Here is a 10,060-nt window from a genome sequence, read left to right as displayed (position 1 = left end):
AAACTAGATGCCATAAATGGGGGCATTTGAAGAGAAACTCAAGGACATTCTCATTCAACTGGGCGTTCATCTGTATCTGGAGCCATCAAAAAAATCATATATATATATATATATAATGGGGGCATTTGAAGAGGCACAAACAGACTGGGTTACAATTTGGCCATCTGTATCTGGAGCCATCAAAAAAAATTATATATATAATGGGGGCATTTGAAGAGGCACAAACAGACTGGGTTACAATTTGGCCCCAGGTCCTTTTCCCCAAGAATACTTGCCTCAAAAACATCAGCAACTAGCAGCCGGTCTGAGAATCAAGTGCAAATGTGCTCATGTGCCAAGAAAACCTAAGGACGACGATTTTCACAGCCTATTGGAACTTGGCTGGGTTCCAGAACCCATCAGCAAAGTCGCCTGCCCTGATACTTCAAAGGGAGAACTCGGACTGATAAATCCTGCCCCACGCTTTCTATAGCACACACTTCGTCTTGTGGTATATAATACCACAACAATGAGTCACTAGGCTGGAGCCTGAGACCTGTCCACAGACTGGGAGACAGGCAGGGGGAGGGGGGGCGGGGTTTGGAAGGGGGAAAGGCTCCCACATCTGTTGTCTAGGGCCATTCCCCCTCACTCCTCAAAAGTGCACTAAAACAGAGTAATAAAAACTGTCATGGGGGCAAATGACTGATGGCCTGCCTTACCTGTGTGGAGCCTCTCCACAAAACTGTAACCAACTTAGCCCACCACTTTCATTAGCATGTTTTATCACATTTTGATAAAACCCACCAGATAGGAGATTACCGAACTATTTCATTTCTTGGATTAACCTTAAAGATCTCAGGAGGCCTTTCAACTCTGAGACAAGTTGAGGCGTGGGGGTTTTTTTGAATGCACACTCACACACTTGAGTTTCACACAGTAGCACACAGGAAAAGCTCAGTTTACTGAATGGTATTCAATATGCATTAGAACCCAACAAAGCTTGACCAGAATATTGAAGATAAGGAATGTGTATCTTTATAAACCTCCTCAGGTTTCTTGGAAGAAAACAAACTAAAAGAAAGCCAAGAGATGACCTAACATTGAGGGAAGTCCCTGAGGGGGCCAAAGGGTGTGAATTCCAAAACTAACTTTGGAATTAGCCAGGGAGAAAGGGCTGGCAACTGCTTCCATTCCGATTCCAGCCAACAGAAACACAATGGAGCAGGTCTACTCCGTAACAGTTGGGGTTGGTCATGACTCTAAATCGACTCAAGGACAATGGGTTTGTTGTGTAGGGGTCTTTGCTTCTTGGCTGCAAATTCTGCATTGTCTGGAAAGTTCAAGAGCTACCTGTCAGTTAGGTCAGTCAGTACACTTGCTTCCATCTGGTTATCCAACAAGAACTCTGGAAGAATAGAGGAAATAATGTAAAGCATTAGTTGAGTGCGACAAGCAAGCCAACCAATCCAGTGATTGATTGCCCAGTAAGCTGGCTGCGGAAGTCTTGGGAGACGCATCTGCATTAGGTATGCAAGTAGTCGTGGATGCCTTTGGGCAGATTTCTGGACACACAGGTACTTCCTTCCCCACTCCACCCGCAAATCTCTTCTGAAGTCTATTTTTATGCATATCTCCGAAAGGTGTACACTTTCCAGTTGGCCGACGCAAAAGACCGACTCCAAAGACTTCCTGGTGTCAGGTTTCAGCTGAGCTTTCGTTTTCTGCTCATTGAAGTCTTCATTTCCCTCTGCTGCGGTCCCACGGGCTGTTAGATTGGACTCTGGCCACTCACAGAGACTGCCTCACTGCTGTATCTGTCAAGAAGACGAGGAGCCGCCAATTTGTCGATGTATAGGTGCCAATAAAACCCCGCTCAAAGCACTTCTTGGACTTTTCAGAACTTTAGTCAACAAGACTGTTTCGGAAGGGGTGGCCGACCCTGTGTCCTTTCACTGGCAAAGGCCACCTTTTTCGTCACCTGAGAAATAAAACCTGTCCAGTTTTATTGGGGACTCTCCATAAATCTTACTGAGTCATTCCATGCACATTAGCCACCCTAACTCGAGAAAAGCAAAACGTGGTGAGTGTGGGGTTCAGTTGCCAAGACAAGGAGGCTAGATTCTGTGGGGGGAAATCACTAAGGCCCTCAAAAAGTGTTACACAAGCCAAACCACCAGAAGGGGTTAACCAGGGTCACCATTCTCCTCAAAACTGTCCAAGTCCTACCTAAGGTCCTGTCACCTGTCATGACAGAAGGATGATGGGCATTGAAGAGCCCCACAAGATGCCTAGTAGGAAGAGGGAATGAAGGCAAGAACTGCCAAACCCTTTTCACTGGTGTTAGGGAAGCCAGGGTAAGCAGATTCCGATCCTGAGGGTGACTGGGGTTTCCCACTGCCCAGGCTTCCCCAATGCTATCTGAGAAGGGGAGACAAGGGGGAAGAAAGCTTTGAGGGTTACAACTCACACCACAATGTCCTCTCAAGGGTGGGGGTTGTTGTGCGTAACTCTGATGGAACTAAAAGTACCGCCTACTGGAAGACAAAAATTAGTTCCCTACCCTAAATTCAAAGTCTTTGGATGGTACAAAGGGTTACGGTGCTGCTAACAGAAAGGCTAGAATTCTGAGTCCATGTTGAATGAAAGTTCTGGCCGGGATCTACACAATGATTTCGATTTGGGTTTACTTTGGCTTTGTCCTTCACCTTCCCCGCTTGCTGAGCCCCAGGACTTGGGGCAATCAGGGGCCCTCTCTGCCTTCCCTTCCTCATCAAATTCTCGTGGCTCCTGAATATAAAGGTCGATACGTAATATTAATGGGTGGCATTCGTCAAACATTTCTTGTAAGCCAGGCACAGTGCGAAGAAAATAGTGTCCAAATGAGTAACAAAGTACAGAGACACAGTCGCTCGACCCCGGCCAGGCCCACACTGTTAAAACACAGCAGCTGCTAGCAGGTATTTTATTTTGTTGATCCTTTTAGAACACTGACAACTTGAACTGCCACCATCATACATGGAATTCAAAAAAAAAAAGGAAAAATTTATGTGCAAAGGTTCATCCAGGAAAGTGGTTGTTTGTTTTGTTTCTATTTTGTTGTCATGGCAACTGCCTCAAAACCAAGGCGGCTTCTCAGTTTGTTCGCATTTTGACGCTGACTGGGAGCTGACTAAACTGGAGATAAGAATGGGACTGGAAATATGACTAGAGAGGAACTGAAGAGAAATCTTACAAAGCACACCTCCCCTAACGCAGATTTCTGGGTGAAAAGGAGAAGACTGGCAGGAATTCTAGGCGAGCTGCCCTGAAGGGAGGGGGTAATTCTCCCAGGCCTCAAGATCTCAAGGACAAGGTAGCTGATCGGAGGAGGAAGCGGCTCTGTGACGGATGGAGTCAGCTGGGCTGACATCACGACTCCCAGGTTGCCACCAGCCATTCTGATGAGCCTCGTGTCTGCTTTCCTGAAAGGAATGGACTGGAGTCATCAGGTGTTACTGAGTCAGTTTTCTATTCATGGAAATGCAGTGGGAGCGAGTCGAGCCATCCCACAGAGGGGTTTAGGCTCCACTCTCTGCAGGAGCCGGTCGCCAGGTCTTTTCTCTTGAAGAGCTGCTGCAGGGGTCCTGCAACCTCTGCATTCACGGCCAAGTGTTGACTGAAAACAGAGCTCCATGCAGAAGGCATTCAAAACCAAACCAAACTCACTGCCATAGTCAAGGTCGACTCCCAGGGCCCCCCTGGTGGGTTTCAGAGACTGTGACAGTAGTAGAAAGCTCAGTCTTTCTCCTTGGAGGTTTCGAACTGTTGATGATGTGGATTGCAGCCCAACGTGTAACCACTACTCCAGCAGGGCTCCGACATGCTGAAGGTATTAGACTGCTGCAAAACAAAGAGGGTTACTTAAAGTGGTCTTTTTGTCCTAAAGTTCTGATATTCTTCATCATAACCCAGAAGCTGCAGAGTCCTTGGGTGACCCAAATGGTGGTGCCAGATGGTTCACTGCAAGGTTAAAGGCTCGAGTTCCTCCAATGATGCCCCAGAAGAAAAGTGTCGTTCTGAAGTGAGCGACTTCAGAAGACTCGGGTCGTAAAAACCTGATATTCTGATGCACGTGAGGTTGCCATGAACCCGAGTTGATTCAGTGGCAACATGTTTGTTTGTTTTTGTTATTGTTTTGTTTTGTAAAGTAAAGTCAAAGTCAAAACAATGCTATGTTCTGGCCAAGCCTACTATTTCTGACACTTGGAGGCACTGCATTTATGAAGTCTCTTTTCACGTAGTTGCTGTGGTTGGGTGCTCTCTAGTTGGTTCTGAGTCATAGCATCCTGTGTACAACAGAAGGAAATACTGCTCGGGCCTATGCCCTCGCCACAATTGTTCTTATGTTGGAGCCCATTGTGGCAACCATTGTGTCCATCCATCGTTTTAGCTGTCCCGTGTATTTACCAGGTTTAATGTCCTTCTCCGGGGACTGGTCTCTCCTAATAACATGTTCAAAGTACATGAGATGAAGTCTTGCCATCCTTGCCTCTAAGGAGCATTCTGGCTGTACTTTTGCTAATACATGTTGTTGTGAAGTGCCATTGAGTCAGCTCCACCCCCATAGTAATCCTATGTACCATAGAACAAATCACTGCTCAGTCCTGCACCATCCTCACAACTGTTGCTATGCTGGCATCCATTGCTGCAGCCACAGTGTTAATCCATATTGTGGAGGGCTTCCTCTTTTTGGCTAAGCCTCTACTTTACCAAACATGATGTCCTTTCCAGGGACTGATCTCTCCTGACAACATGTTCAAAGTATGTAAGAGAATGTCTTGCCATCCTTGCCTCTAAGGAGCACTCTGGCCACACTTCTCCCAAGACCGTCTTCTTTGTCTTTTGGGCACACCAGGGCGCTCTCAATAGTCTTCTCCAGCACAATAATTTGAATTCATCGATTCTTCTTTGGTCTTTTTTATTCAGTGTCCAACTTTTATATGCATATGAGGTGATTGAAAATACCATAGCTTGGGTCAGGAGCACCTTAGTCCTCAAAGTAACATCCTTGCTTTTCAACTTATGAAAGAGGCCTTGGGCAGCAGAATTACCCCATAAGATGTGTCCTTTGATCTCTAGCCCACTGCTTTCGTGAGCATTGATGGCTTGAAGGCAGATCCACGCAATCAGCGGATCCAAGACAGCCACTTAAAAATAAAGATATTGCAAAACCACTGGATTTTTCTTCTTCTCTTTCTTCTTCATTATCTTCCTTGTCACCAACATTGCCACTAATGAACTTAGGGATGGCGTTTATTTAATTTGTTTTTACAGAAAGTGCCTTATTCCTGCCTAGAAATGTTAAGTAAGTCCAGTGTGTGTCAAGAACTGCAAACACTATCACAATACACTGAACGGGGAAGACACAGAGTCCTTGGACACCAGGAAGGACTTCGCCCTCTCCAACAAGTTCCCAACTAGAGCCTACAACCTGACGCTGAGCGATTCTTGAAGACTAACTTGTTATGTTCATCTTCTGTGCGTCAACCTACTTGACCACAGATCCAGGTCTGGGAGCCTGACCTAAGAGGACATCCAGGTTCTGAGCTGACCTGACAAGAGCGACATCCAGGGAGGGCATTGAGAATCAAGGGAACGCCTCTGTTCCTCTCTCTTGAAGGGTCGAAATGAGAATCAGAGAGGGAGCTTCTAAGCTAGAAGGGGGGAAGGAGGGAGACATCAAGGACTATTCAGAGACAACCTTGAGCCACAGAAGACACAAGGCCGGAGAAGCCAGGTTAGGCAGAAACTAAGCCCAGAGTACTAGAAAGCAGAAACCGAGTGACAGAGAGAAAAGAGGAGATGCTTAGCTGTGCAGTGGCATGAAGAGTAGAAAATGAGAAAGCATCTGGTGTTCTAGGGCAGCCAGAGAATCCAGTTCCTAGAGTTGCTTTTGATCCACCTAACCTCCCGGTCCCTGCTGAGCATTCCACTCTCCATGAGACTCGGCCATTTGTAATCGCCCATGAGATGTGGTAGAGACATCAGCCTACACATACCCTTCAATGCACCGCCATTTCTTTATTATAACCGAAGGAAGTATCACTTTAGTATAATTAAAAGATGCATAATGAAGAGTCAAGAACAAAGTCCGTCTGTCGGCTCTCCCCTGTGGATTAAGCCACTGATGACTCCCCTTAGATGATGGACCAGAGATGGGGAAGGCCTTGTTACCAGGCAGAGTCCATTGCCGGGTGGATGGTTGCCAGCATAGTTAAGTCAAAATGTGACACCTTGTCATGACCTCCCTCATGGTCCAATGGATAATTGCTCCACTTTTTAATATGTTCTGCGTTGTTATTGATTGAGGCTTCTGTTTGCAGTTTCACTGTGTCATTGCTAGTGGGTCATTTGCATTCTGGCTGGATCTTTGATCTTGCACGGTTTTCTATATCTGAAACCCAGATTAGGTAAACCTATAGAGATAACAACTGGGGCCATAGATTCAAAGAACCATGGCAGGGCAGTTGTCGGGAAATGGGGCGCTAACAAGTACAAGGAAGAAGAAAGTTCTGGAATTGATCATCATGATAACTGCACAACTCTTATGAATGTGATTGAACTATTGACATGTATGACATGTGAACTGTATGTGAGTGAAATGATTAAAAATAAAACAATTAATTATTAAATATGTTTTAATTAAAAACATTGAAATTTAAATGCCATGGCTAATTCTGTTCACAGTGCCATTGACATTGCTGTTTCTATTTTGAAAACTCCTAGGGTTCCTCTTCCATTTTTTATTCAATTGATTACTGGCCTGATTTGGAAATGCTCTGAGCCTTTTATGTCCATAGTACCTTTGTACCCTCTTTGATATTTACTTACACCCTTCTCTAGCTACACTTTGGAGAAGCACAAAAGGAAGGTAATTATTATAGTAATACAATCTTGTGATAACTCTATGTGGTCGTAATAGCAATAATAATATCTAATATTTGCATAGCACTGTATTATGTGGGGGTTACTTTTGCACATAAAATCCCCTGTGATAAGATCCATTTAACAACTGTGTAATGGCAGCTATTTTTCTCTTCTCACAGATGGAGGAACTAATGCTAATGGAGGACAAAGAAACCAAGTCCACCCAACAAACCATATTTTACTGGGTTTTATGGCCTTCATTTCAGTATTAAAATGTCCTGTGGTCACAGAGGAGCGACTCTAGATGGGACCATATGGTATTGGAGAACGCCCAGTTTCTCATTTCTGTCTATTTATGTGACACCCCATAAGCATGGTCTGATGGTACCACTCAAAAAATAGCCATTTAACAGGATGCCCTAATCATCCATTGATTACATTAATGTAGCAAGCAGCCAGACATTTCTTTCTAGTCACTTAATTGTATAGACAAGTCCAGAACTCAGGCTATTTTTTGTTTTGTTTTTTTAGCTCAGGCTAACCTTTGTGCTAATATTTTTTATTATTATCATAAATTAGACACTTGCAAAGCTGAAAATCAAACCGGCAGCTTGCTATAAATACAAGGCACCATTTCAGCATATAGGACAGAATGTTGAGATCATTCTGGCTTAAGGTGGGGGTGGGGGGTGGGAAGAGAGAATCAAAGCACAAATTGTTCTTCATTTTTATCTCTTAGGAATGTGGATACTCTAATGATCGCACACTATGCTCCTTGTTGGATCATTTCTTAATAAGATCGTGAGATTCAGTACCTCGTCTTCCTGTCATGTGAAAGCCAAGGGAGTTTAAATTCTGTTAGCACCCGTAGCTGTTCCTCCCAGGCACACAGAGGCTGATGCAGTTTTTCGTGGCAGCTTTGGTGATGAGAGTACGTCCGTTGGGCCCGTGGCAAAGTAAAGTTGGAAAGAGCATGAGCTGTACTAAGCGCTGCCGAGAGAAGCAGGAGGGCAAATGGTGGCAAATCCAGGGCACGCGGCCTCTCGTCACCACAACTGCGCAGAAAGTCTATCAATCATCACATCCATACCGACAGATCAGACCTCATGAGGAGAGGAGAGTTATTTACCACTTAGGATTTAGATGATCCCTAGCAAACAGACTGCCCAAGATTGAGCTCGGTCCCTTTGGAGCCGGACTAGGTGGCCCGTGCTGTGGAAGTCATATTCAAAACGCATCCATCACGGTATTCCGATAGATGTGTGCCATCCCACTGATTGCCCGTTATTATGGGGGACTCCTTTAGAGTCATCGGAGTGTTTGATTCGGATAATACTGGACATGATTCCCCCCACAGACCATGTGATTTCACCTCTGTGACTTTCCACACCCTGTTCGCTCTGCCTGGAATGTCCTTTCTCTTTGAGATGCCTTAGAAATGCCTACTGCTACTTCAAGACGCCTATGAATACATCAAGATGCCAGGATACCACCCCGGAACCCCAACCTAGGCCAAGCCCAGGTTGTGAGTCAGCCTTTCTCTTCTACCAGGCTTGTACTGTTCTGGAAAAGTGTCCGTTTTTATTGAATTGAAGACTCGCTTGTTTTGAGAATGTTCTATGCTCACTAATGACACCGATATTACAGTTATCATGATTGTCATCTGAGTCTGTCTCACTAATAAACGATAACCGCTTGAGGACAGGAGCATGGTCTTTTTAGCTCCCACACCTAATTCAACACTCAGGACCTAGGAAGTGCTCACATAAACATGTGGTGCATCCATATATGATGCTTGGGAAAACTCATAGTTATTCGGAAATAAATAGATAGCATTTTGGAAAACAAAGAAGTGGATAACAAATAAAAGGTAGGCGCAGATCTTCCCCTAGACTGCCTCCCAGGCCCCCTGTATTCAGATGTGAATTCTCCAAATGCAATCTTTACAACTCTATTTACCTGAAAATGGAAAATTCCCATAAAACACTTGAAAATTCCGATAAGAAGACACTCTTGACTTCCTCTAGTTAAGAATGTATTTGATTATAAAATATAAAGCTTGACTAATCTCTGTAGAGAAACAGGTCCTTATTTTCTCATATTAGAAGTCTGAGGAGGATGTTGACACAGCGATTCAGCGTTGTAAGGGTGCTAACATTTTTAAAAGTATCTACCTCGAGATGATCCCTACACTTCCAGACATAATTTCAGCCTTCAGAGCAAGAAGGAATGATGGGTAGTGAGAAAATAACAGCCACACCACTTGCTTCCTCCCTAGCCTCCTGCTCCTGTGTCATTGCCCAAAACTAGGTTACAGGACTAGGTGCCATGCGCCTCCCCACCAGGTGAGGGAGGCTGAAAGAAATGGAGCCAAATGGTCAACCCTGACCCATGACTAGAGCCGGGCCCATTCCTCCCCTGAAACAAATTCAGGATTCTCTTGGCAAGGGAGAAAGAAGAACTGGCTATCAGACAGATGACTGAGGGCTCGGCAAATTCAGTAAATAAATTAAGTACATTTAAAAGATTGAAATGTATATAGGAAAGGCAGGGGGTGGGGGAATCACACCACCATTTCTGTGGATCTTGTCATTCTTGGTGAAGATCCACTGAGGAGGCTGGGTGGTGCGCGCGAGACAGGGCCCCTGCCAGGAAAGCCCAAGCTGGTTGCTGTTGGGTCGATTCAGACTCACAGTGACGCTGGGTCAACAGTCAGGCCTTTGAACGATAGCTCCACCAAGAGGTTGTCGCAGATTTCTTAAATGGGGTCGGAAAGTGATTCACCTTTACTTAAACTTCAACATTATGGAATACAGTGAAATGTGCTGACTTTTCAGCCAGCATCCCCCAGGAGCTTCAGACACAGTGCTGGAGGCATGCGCATTTTGAAAACCAATTTGACATGGTCTAATCAGGTTGAAGATACACACCCCTTGTGATCCAGCGATCTAGTCATAAATTAGACCCCTGGAGAAACGTGTGCCTGGAGACATGGGCACAATTGTTCAGAGAAGTGGAATGGATACATAAATTGGGCTACGGTCGCACAATGAGAAACTACATGGCATTGAAAATGACTAACGTTGTATTGATATAGTTAGCATGAATGACGCTGGCCAATAGCACAGAGTGAATAAGCTGAAGATGCAAAATACGACACACTACCTGATTT

This window comes from Echinops telfairi, unplaced genomic scaffold (genome assembly GCF_000313985.2).
Source record: "Echinops telfairi isolate 266 unplaced genomic scaffold, ASM31398v2 ScPeMD7_7469;HRSCAF=8507_1, whole genome shotgun sequence".
In the NCBI taxonomy this organism is placed as follows: domain Eukaryota; kingdom Metazoa; phylum Chordata; class Mammalia; order Afrosoricida; family Tenrecidae; genus Echinops; species Echinops telfairi.
Note: the sequence above shows the minus strand (reverse complement) of the source record.